Here is an 11,144-nt window from a genome sequence, read left to right on the forward strand (position 1 = left end):
ATCCCATTAACTAGAACGTAACTAATTTTAACCAGTCCAACTGCCCTAAGTGTTTCTTATTTGTAAGGAGTGGAGGGAGAAGAAAAAGAAAAAAGAGCTATGTTTCAATAAAGCCACATTCAGATCCCTTTCTTTGAGCCATGTTAAAATCCTACGGTAACACTTGACACCGCAGCCTTTAGCCAGGTGGCTCTGCAGAGAACCACGCAAGGTGCAGCCAACTAGCGCTGGTGTAGCCACTGGGTCAGAAGGTGGGCAGGTGGTAGGATGGCATGTTACAGCGTGGTGCATTGGCAGCACTAGCACTGGCATCTACAGCTGAGGGGCACCTTGCTCAAGCCCAGGTAATTGCATATTGCTACACAGGACATCCAGGTGACCTTCACCAGATCTCCTCATTAAACAAACCCCATTTGCAGTAGCCTCCTAGTTGAACCACAGTTAAATTTGCATCTCACAGGGGAAGCACTACCTTTTGATTAACCCATACCAAGTGTAAACCTGCTGGTCAGAGGCTCAAAACCCCAAAGGCAAAAATAGCACCACATTGACGTCAATTTCCCACAGGAAGAGTGGGGGAACACTGGAATAGGCTGCCCAGGGAAGAGGTTGAGTCTCTGTACTTCAACTGGACAAGAGCCCAAGCAGCCTGACCTTGCTTTGAGATTAGTTGTGCCATGAGCAGGGGTTGGACCAGATGGCCTCCAGAGGTCCTGTCCAACCTAGACTCTTCTGTTCCAAGGGAGTAAAATTTAACCACAGTAAGGAGAAAAGCTTTGGGAGTGTCAGTTCCTTGACAGTCTTCCTCAGACTGCAAGAAGAGCATTTCTATGATTTTTCACAAGAGCCTTGAGGAAGAAGCAATTCTTTTTTACTATTATTATTATAGTTTTAATCTTTCATTTCTCATTTGCCCTCATCCTCAAAAGAGGCTTACCTGCCACATTAGCAGGGCAGCGTAGCTCATGGCACAACTAGACAGACAATATTCCCTTCCCCAGACAGGAAAGCACAGGACCTTGAGCTTGTGTTCAGCCAGGTCCCTCAGAAGCTACATCCTGTTCTTGCTGCCAGTCAAGCTTCTAGAAAGGGTACGACACACCGTCTACGCACATGCGTGCCAATGCGTCTGTGGTAGAACAGAGATGTACTCTACTCAAGAGTCAGGAACTCCATCTGCTGAAGTGAGAAGTTTAATAAAATCTTGACTGAAATCCCATCTCCACCTCTTTCCTTGATGGATGAGCTACCTCAAGTTGCCAGTGCATTTTCTGCCAGATAAAACCATATGCAAGACCTATTGGATAACAAGTTAGCGAGCACGGTGGCTATCCTTGAGCCACACAACCATGTTCATGCCCCAGCTGTGCTCAGCAGCCAGTTTTCCCATCCCCATCCGCAGCAAGGGCTCTTCGCTCTTAGAACTGGGTAGGTTTTCCTTTGAAGTCCGGATAAGGGTATGCAGGGGAGACAATCTATATATTGAGAATAGCCAAGAAGCTGCAGACAGCAGAGAAGCTAACAATTGCAGGACAGCTTAGATTTACTGTTCTGGACCCAGGGCTGTGGGCTGGATTCCCACATCTACCCTCCAGTGTATTAACCCCAGGGGCACTTGAGCATAAAACACAACATTCCTGGAGCTCAGACAAACATCAGACTGCTTCCATAGAAAAATATGCTAACTTACACTAAAGACTTCTCTCTTCTTCTGGCCTCTCAGATTTGGGATTTGTTTCTGTGCAGTGGCTTATACTCAGCAGGAAGGAAGGACAGTGTCCCAGCCAGCCCCAGAAATCAGGATCAGGGCTTTGAGTCTCCTCAGGCTCAGGAGGGCACTGAGCCTTGTCCTTCTACACTGTGGGCAAGTAGCCCACAGAACGGAGGCACCGTAGCCTCCAGTACAGGCCCAAAGGAAAGCAGCCATCCTGTATTTCTGTAACCCAGCCCAGCCCCGCGGAGGGGTGCTGAGCACAGCCCCAGCATCCGTATGGGATACGGTACCAGGCACGTGCATCAGTCTGGGCGAGCATGTCAGGAAGGGACGAGGTGCCCTCCATGTGGATTAGTTTTATACAAAGGCCAGTTGCATTGTGGCACTATTACAAAAAAAAGAACAAAACTGCTTCTGCATGTAGTCCTTGGCTAATGGGAGCAGAACCCTGACACTTATACTTGCACTAGGAGCAGGTCTCATGGCTGTTCTCACCCTAAGTCAAATACAGAATGAATAACTTCAAAGAGAGCATGGTAAGTAGATCACATCATTAAGGAAGAAGTAGGACCTGAACTGTAAGCCTGAGGTTTGCTGACCTATCAATTCTCTGGATGACTCCTTATCCCAGACTCGCATTGCATACTTGCATCTCTAAAGCAAGCAGTACTCTGAAGTGCTAGGAAGTCTGGACTACGCTGAAGTGCTTCCGAGCACCTTGATGTTAAAAGCTTTTCAGGTTCAGAGTCTTAAAACCATCTAAACTATTCAGAGAAAAAAAAAACCACCCAAATACCACAAACCAAAATCTCACAACCAAAAGCCACCGACAAAAAACCCATCACACCCACAGAACAGATTCCCCCACCACCCCCTCCCATACATACATAGTGTAACTATCATTAATATATCCTGGGAGAAGAGTGAAAAGCTTTTTTCAACAACAAATCCATAGAACCTACTGTCCATTTGCAGTGGAAATTCAGATATGCAAACTTTTCATTCAATGGAAAAGGAAATAGCTTTCTTCTACAAAACTGGCTGAATTTGCCCTTAATTAAGAACAGTCATGGAAAATACAAACCCTTGGAGAAGTGTTCCTTTAAGCTACAAAAGAACCAAAACTGGATGTATTTTATAGTAAAACTACATAAAACCAAAATGGGGCAGAAGCTTTCTTTGCAGTGCTTTGGTATATTTGAGGTTGTATTTCTCTAGTCTATTTTTAAAAACCTCTCCATCTTACAACCGCCTAATCTGAAGTCTTGCAATTCAGGAAAACTGCTGATTTTTTAAAATCTGTTGTATAACTTTCAGTTCAAAGGCAACAGCTCTCCTTTAAGAGGAGCTTAAGGCCACCCTTATCGAGGAAAGGAGGAGAAAGAGGAGCAGCTCCTTAGAGAAGGAAGGGCTTTAAACAGGAATCTGCTGCACAGCTGACCTACAGCCTGCATTAAGGAGACAGGTGTTTTGCTACTCATTACATTTTTTTTTTTCTTTTTTCCAGCTGATAGCATGTACAGCATAAGATATCTTACAAGTCACAGTCTAGCTTCTACCTTTAGCTGCTTTTAAAGTACTTATTTTTAAGTACTTTAAAACTTAAGTACTTTTAAGTACTTACACTCCAAGGGTGGGAGCTACCTTCATATTACATTGACTCTTTTTAAGATTATCCAGTAACTCAGATGCCTGAAATGTCCTTCTACTTATCGTTAATATGGAGCCATTACAACCTTCATTGAGGAGAGAGAAACACAACACTTTGTTTTCCCCATAAGCACGGACTACCTTTAGGAGCCTCTTTTTGCTTTGGGAAACCTACAGAGTTGCTTGTTGGCAGGCAACTCTGAACAGCAGAATTTCAAGTTAACAGGCACCGTATAGAGCAAGTTCTGCAAGGTTGCTCTGAAGCCAGTTGCTTAATTAGCATTTTACCTGAGCTGCCTGAGAAGGCAAACTACCCACCTCATGCTTTTAAAAGACACTAAACCAGAAAGATTTATTAAAGTATTCTTTTGTCAGACTTCATACAACCACATCATTTGCAAATAAGTTAAAACCCCTATCATTACCTTTCTCAAACAGGCAGAAAACTTGAGGCCAAGACATAGAAGAATCACTCCTTTCCCAGGAGCCCAAAGTAACTGCAAAGCAAGCTTAAGTATTTCCCAGCCTTTTCCTAGACCTATCTGTGATAAGCCCTAATTATCCCACAGCTGGAGCGAGAGAGTCCCCAAATCACATTTCATTAGCAACTGAATGAATTCAGCCTTATATGCATTGCATCATGATAAAGTTAATAAATCTTATTGCTCAATGAAATCCACCTACAACAGGCAAGGACTGAAAATGTAAGTGACGGCAATCTCTGATTAGTGTTTTCATTAGCATGACTTTAGAAGATTAAGAGTAACATAATAATTAACTTTTTTGTTGTTGCAAACCAAATATTTAGTATAGGTAATTTACATAATTTGTGTTTGGAAGCTTTCTATATAACCAAACCAATCTGGAAACTTTAGTATCTTGCAAAGAAAAAAGCTGGAATTAGTATGTTTCCTAGTTTTACAATTTTGAGTTATTAATCTTTTTAGCTGGATTATGTGTTCGAAAGGAAACAAAAAGCAAATTTTCTCTGTATTTCTGTAGAAGATAAAGTTATGGATACCATTATTTCCTTCTATGGCTTAGATATCTGTGTTTAAAAATAACGTTGAAATCAGGTTGCCAGAGACTGTACAGTCCAGGGTTAAAATGCTGAATTCTATTAGGATTGTAATCATGGTATTCCATCACAAATCCCTGCGTCTCTCGTGTTCTTTTATATATGTACAGTGGAGGCTGGTGTTTTGTAATAATGTGACTTAGGTCACGCTTGGTACGTGTTGCAGCACGTATCGTGCTTTTGTTACTGCTGTCTGCTGCCGGAACTCTGCCTCTCCAACTTACCCGGCACGTGGGTCCGTGGAGAGCCCCAAAGGTGGGGGAGCTCATCTGCGTAGGAGAGGTTGTGAGATTGCCACCTGTACTCATCGCGGCAGAAGGCAGCGCCTCTGAGAAATATTCAATACCAGAAAAGAAACCTCATGTTTTAGTAGCTATAGCAAGAGTTTAGATTTCAAAATAATTCAAAGGTTTGAGGCTGCAGTTTAGAAACTGCAGGAACAGGCGACTATAACAAAATCCCTGAGATAAGCTCTGCTCTTGCTTCTGACTCATAGTGGCAGGGATCGGTATCATGCCTTATGGGAGCAAAAACACTGCTAGCACTCAATTTTTGTTCCATTAAATAAGAAACTATTTGGCAGATACTCACAACTGAGAAGTATAATTGGCATAAACCTTCAACTGCAAATTGAAAACGTTCACACAGGTAACATTAAGCAGATTTACCTCATTCCATATAGTGGTTCTTGAGTATGCTCCTTTGATCTCGTGTTACACCAGAAAATGCAAAGGAGCCAGACTGCTTGCTGGTACCTGCTGGGTTTAGTCTGTGGGAAATGTTTACCATGAATAATACCCGTGGGCTTCCTCCCCGACTGTTTTGAATAGGGAAAGTGTCGCCTAATCTCAGCACTGTTACTCACGTGACGGCCCTCAGCCTGTGCGTGGAGGTGTGGAACCAGACCACCAGAAAAACATGAAACAGCTTCCTAAATTGAGGAGAGTGATGGTCTGGCTGGTAACACTGCTTCCAGAAACAGGAAATCAGAAGCAGCTCTGCGAGCTGCGGCTGGCACCACCAGAGTTGTTCGGTACAGACAGTTAACCTCCGCCTGGCAGAGGTAAATCTCCACGTAGCAAAGGTACTGCTCAGCCAGGCGTCTGCATGTTTGGCGGCTGAGAGACAATTCTGTACAGGCTCGTGCTGTCCTGCGCCAGTCCTGCACGCTCAGAGCAGAAGTGAAAATTGCAAGCCAAAAAAAAAGCAAATGTGTGGTTTGAGCAGATATTTCTGACTGCAGGTAGCCCTGGCACTGTGAGAAGCAGGAACTGTGCCAGTGTGTTGTTGTGATGTTGTGTAACAGAGACGTTATTGAAAGCGGGAGCTTGAGACGGGGATAGGCAAAGTCTCCTGGCTTTGTTTCAAACCCTTCTGGGTGGGTGGGACGTCTCTCTGGAGTGGTACGGGCATGCGCTGCACGCACAGGCCAGTTGGTGAAAAGGAGGCAGGTAATTGACTGAGCAATCTGGGGTGGGAGAAGTAAACACAGAGTCTGATCAGAGGTTGAAGGAGAAAATGAGTGGCTTGCTGCTTTGGGGGACAAAGATGTAATCAAGATCCTCACGGAGCAAACACAGTGTGTTTTTTACCTGCTCCCAGAGCAGAGGTTGGTGCAGATGGCCTGGTGGGACGCTGCGCTGTGCACCTTGGCCAAACGGGAGCTGTTATAAATTGCTTTATTGTCCTCTCCAGGCCCAGCAGCTACTGTCCTGCTTCTCCCTGGACAGGCACATGGAAGCTACATTCTGCTGTATCTTGTATTCTCCACACCAACTGATACCCAGCCCGCAGTTTAAAAAAAATCTCTAGCTGTCAAGCTCATACATTCAAGCACTGCAAAATAAAAAAACACCAGGATCACAGCAAGTGCCTGTATGAAACCTGCTGCCCTGCACACACAGGGCTACTAATTGCATGATCACCTCTCTCCTCGTTTTCCCCATGCTGGCCTGTTCCGTTCGCAGTCTCTGCTTCAGCCAACGCGCTGGGTGTTAATGTTTAGCACTCAGTGCGTCGCCCTGAGCCCTGCTGATTTTGTGAACCATCTAAACCTCACACTGGAATGATTCATTTTCTCACTGGTTTTCCTATGGTGCTCTCCCTCTATTACCTAATTCCACTCTCCTCGGAGGCACAGTGGTATCGAACTCAATCAACTTCGTTTGAGGGCTTTAGACCTCTTTTTGGATTAGTTTGTGTTGTAATCTTTCTGGTATCTAGAAAGATATAGGTGCTCTGAGGTACAGAATTGGAAACTAGGATTGCCAGATAATTTTGAGAACCTGAACTGAGATGTAAAAAAACAGGATATGTTTTACAGTACTTCATGGGATTGCAGCTGTCGTTAGTCCTTCCAAAACACGGCCACTGGTACCACAGACAGGGTACTCACCGGACAACACAACCTGCTGGGATTCTGCAGCACCTGGCAGAAATGGGGAGAGAATTCAGTTGTCCCAGTAGGTACGCAGACCTGCCTGGTCTGTAACACCATCCTTTCTCTTGCAAGGCATTACCTTATTTACTGTGTTGAAAGCTGGAACAAAGCAGAAGCTGTTCTCCTTTATTGTGCCATTCTCATTTATCACAGGAACACAGCCTGTCCTGTGCAGTGAGTGAAACAACGGATCTCTGTAAAAGGAACTTTGGAATTGTAGAAAGAGACTGTATCCCATCCAAAAAGGAACGAGTGGCTGCTCTGCTCGTTGGCTTCACAGCCTTAGTAATGTAACTTATCTTGCTTTTAAATCTAAAGGATGGTTGCTTAGGATAATATATATTCTTAATTTCAATGGGTTTTTTTAGAGGACCAGTTTAGATCTACTGTCTCTCAGCATAACTTGAAAAAATGCGGTAACGGCAGTTACTAACCAGTTACTCTCTGGATCCTGCTCCTTTTTTTCATGTTTCCCACTCTCCATCCCAGTCACTTCTACTTCTTCCTCCCACCTGGTTCATGCAGAAGGCATCCCTTCTGCAGCTGCACGTGGCTACTGAAAGGGAACAGTTTCCAGCTCTCAGGGAATGGTGCATGTACACCTCTTGCAGGAATGCAGATGTAGCATTTTGGGAACTAAGTCGACACAAATTATATGTAACTACTCAAAGGTTTAAATACTGGCGTAATTCAGATGGTGGGTATATGCTGAGAAAAGGCTATGTCTAATCCAAACACCTCTGGGTACCTGAAATAAAGTTTTGCTTTAAAAACAAGATGGCACTTGAGCACTTCGCTACAACTCAATGCTTGTCATCTATTTATTTTTTTTTACTATAGTCCAAAAAGAACTTTTTGTTTGTTTGTTTGTTTATCTTTCTCAAAGAGATGAATCATTTTCACTGCCATATAAAGAGGGAAAAGTCCAGGAACAATTTTGTTGTTTTTTTTTTTTACCTTGGGTATCTGCCTAACAGAGAACGCTTGGTGAGATTTAAAGAAAGACAAGAGCAGTAGCGGAAAGGCCTGAGCAAGCCTTATGACCGGAGTTACCTTAAATACCGAATACCCAACAGAGGCAGCCGCACTACTGGGGTTCTCCTATGGCTCATGCATAACCCTCGAGCTCGGAGAACAAACTTTGCAAACAAACCAGACTGAGAAAGGTCGTTCCATATACAATTAATATAATTCCGAGCTGATTCACTGTAGATCAGAAAGTGTCCTGAGTACAGTGCTTCTCAGTATGCAGACAGACCAACTCCTTTCTAATTATTGTCCTCTCTTCTAAGTAACAGAGCGTAGGAGCAGACTGAGCTACAGAAGACCTTTAAGATCTTCGATACTGCAAGCTATGATGCTCTGAAAAACTGGTAGGGTACAACTGCATGGTCTGCTTGCTTCTTGGTTGCAGTATTTCGCCAACTGGTATGTTGCATTTCCAGACTTTTGAAAGAAGCTTCTTATAAAATGAATAAATATCTGGAGATTTCTTCCCAAGGCAAACTGTGTGGTTTCTGCCACCACTTTAATTGAGAATTATTCTTTCTGGCTCATCTTGTTCTTCTGGTGAAAAGGATGAGAGCTTTTGCTGCTCGGAGAGCTTGGGTGTGCCTTTCTCACCAACGCTTCCGGTCCTCCAAAAGCAGAAGAGAGTCCATTTGATGATCCATGGCATAAGCAGGTCACTTGCCACTAAGATGAAATCCAAGCTTCTGAGTTTTTGTTTGCATTCCGTTTTCCTTTCACCTGTAGCCCAAAGAGCTGGCTGTGTGAAGGGGGGACAGGTGTTTGTACCGGGAGGGAGGAGTATTTTGTTGTTAGTTGTGGTACCTGCCTAAGGATCTCCGCTGCTCCCTGTCTGTCCACAGTCCACCATGCCTGCTCACACCAGCTCAAGTCTTCTATTTATTCTCGCTGCCTTCCTTGCAGATACTTCTCAGGACATCTGTGGGCACGGCTCTGGAGATTTGCTTCTAAGCAAAGGCTTAACTTGTCACGGACTCTAACGCAAACTCACTTGCATGTGTGTCCCAGAACTACTGCCTGATTTTGACAGAATCAAATTCCTTTCCTGGATTCTCCTGTCCTCACTAGCTGCCAGTGTTTTGCTTTTTGACATGGGAGATGCCATTCTTCTTTCCTGTAAAATGGTAAAGGGCTTCACCACATGGCTTTCTTAAGTTTAGAGATGTAAAATTTTCTTGGCAAACTGGCATTTTTTGCATCTAAATGCCAGCGCCCAAACAAATGCTTTGTCTTTCCTGTAATGCCTTATTTAGCCAAGTTCAGAATAAACTGGATTAACTCTTTGTATTTCCATTAACAGCAAAAACTTGCTAGAAGCTACAATATTGAGGCTGTTCTTCACAGAACCAGACAATGCAATAATAATGAGAGTATGTTTGTCTTGTTGCTTACTTTTTTTTTTTTTGCAACTATTTGATGATTTTTCACAACAGAACTAGGAAAGCTGTGTAAATCTCTTATGTAAACTTCAAAGAGAAAATACATATGGTTGCTTACTTGACCTGGGGAAAAAACAAAGCTAGAAGAAAATAATCAGGCCACTCTCTCAGTGTTTGTGAGGCACCTGAACTATATGTACAGGAAATGAATATGAAGAAACATACCCGTTTTTGTTCTTTGTGTTTTTCTGTTTAAAAACAAACAAAACCAAACCTAAATTAAATCCCAAAGTTGCACACAGTTGTAGATGTTTCTTCGCTGAAATGGTCTTAGTTTCCATTACAATGCCCAGGGCAGGAGAAGTAGGGAGGAGGCAGTAAATGGATATTAAAAATATATGTCTCTATCTGTAGTAAGAGCAAATTAAACTTTTTGTTGGGCTTGAGAAAACCTTCAGAACAAGTGCTTTCAGAGTTGACCCATGAAGGTTAATAAGCAATTAATCACGTTCATCCCTTTTTCTATATTAAGGCAGACACAGGAAGACATAGTTGTTGGGGATTTTGTTTTTAGCTTTGTTTATTTTAGTCAACAGCAGGCATAGGCATTCAGGCTCTGGACAGACATCCATGGGATTTAGCTGTGCTTTTGCAACTGCAAAGCAATTTCCAGTGTGGAAATGTGGACCGTCTTGCACAAGGGACATACCAAAAGCTCATTAGTTAATGACTGTAAATAGTCTACACTGCCTTGCTCCACATATGTTGAAGTGGGACAGGGCTAATTAAGCAAGTAAACTTATTTTTAAATGACAAAGTAATTTGATTATGGCTGTTACACAACTAATTCCAAATAAATCTGAACAACCCCCTACCAGATTAAGGTGCAAACTCAGCAGTGTGCGATGAGCCCTTCACGGAACAGGCTGTGACATCTGACTTGGTTTGACCGTTTCACATGAATCGAACATCCCAGAAGCTGCATTCCATACTATACAGGCAATTTTCCCTAATCTAAACCATGCTGCTATGTTGATTTTGGTTTACATTGGTTCAATATTCATGATTGAGATGAAAAATGGACTCTGGTAGTACAATCCTGCTAACATGCTTCTGCTTGCATGCTGCTGTTCAAAAAAATTTAGATGTACAACTAGATTAGCCCTTTTTTTTAACATCAGTTTAAATAGCGGGATGCTGTTTTCTGTGTGCTCTCAATTCATCAGTGCTTTACACCCTTTTGAATTGCTTCTTGCTGTGTGTCATGGTTTAGGCTGATCTGGCAACTAAACTCCACACAGCCACTCTCTCACTCCTTCCCCAGTGAAGCGGAGAGGAGAAAAAAATGTAATAAAGGGACTGAGGGTCGAGACAAGAACAGAGGGAGCACCCACTAACCATGGCCTAACCCACCACACTCTGCTACTACGGGCATTTCTGTAAGGCTTAGAATACCATTTTCTTCAACCAGAAGCCATGTTTCTTTCTCAGGTGCTAAAGTTATTTGGTAAATAGCATTCCTTTTGTCCCTGCTTCTTCCAGTGTTGATGAAGGGAGAACTGTAATCTGGTAACCTCGTTACTGAAACAAGGGATGATTAAAGGTTACCTTCTAATATTTCTTTTAGAAAAGGAAGCAATACTAAATAAAACTTAGCCAGTCATACTTGGATGAAAGTTGACTTCACATTCCAGATTTATGGGCAATAACTTGTTTCGCCTTCTGTAGACCAATTAGTGTTACATTTGCAATTACTAAAAAACCTAATAAATAAATCTTACAGCAGCCTTTACTGTTTGGAACAGAAAACTGTAGTATCCTCTGTTCTGAACTTCTGCACTACACTAATACTGT

This window comes from Tauraco erythrolophus, chromosome 5 (genome assembly GCF_009769465.1).
Source record: "Tauraco erythrolophus isolate bTauEry1 chromosome 5, bTauEry1.pri, whole genome shotgun sequence".
NCBI classification, from domain to species: Eukaryota; Metazoa; Chordata; class Aves; order Musophagiformes; family Musophagidae; genus Tauraco; species Tauraco erythrolophus.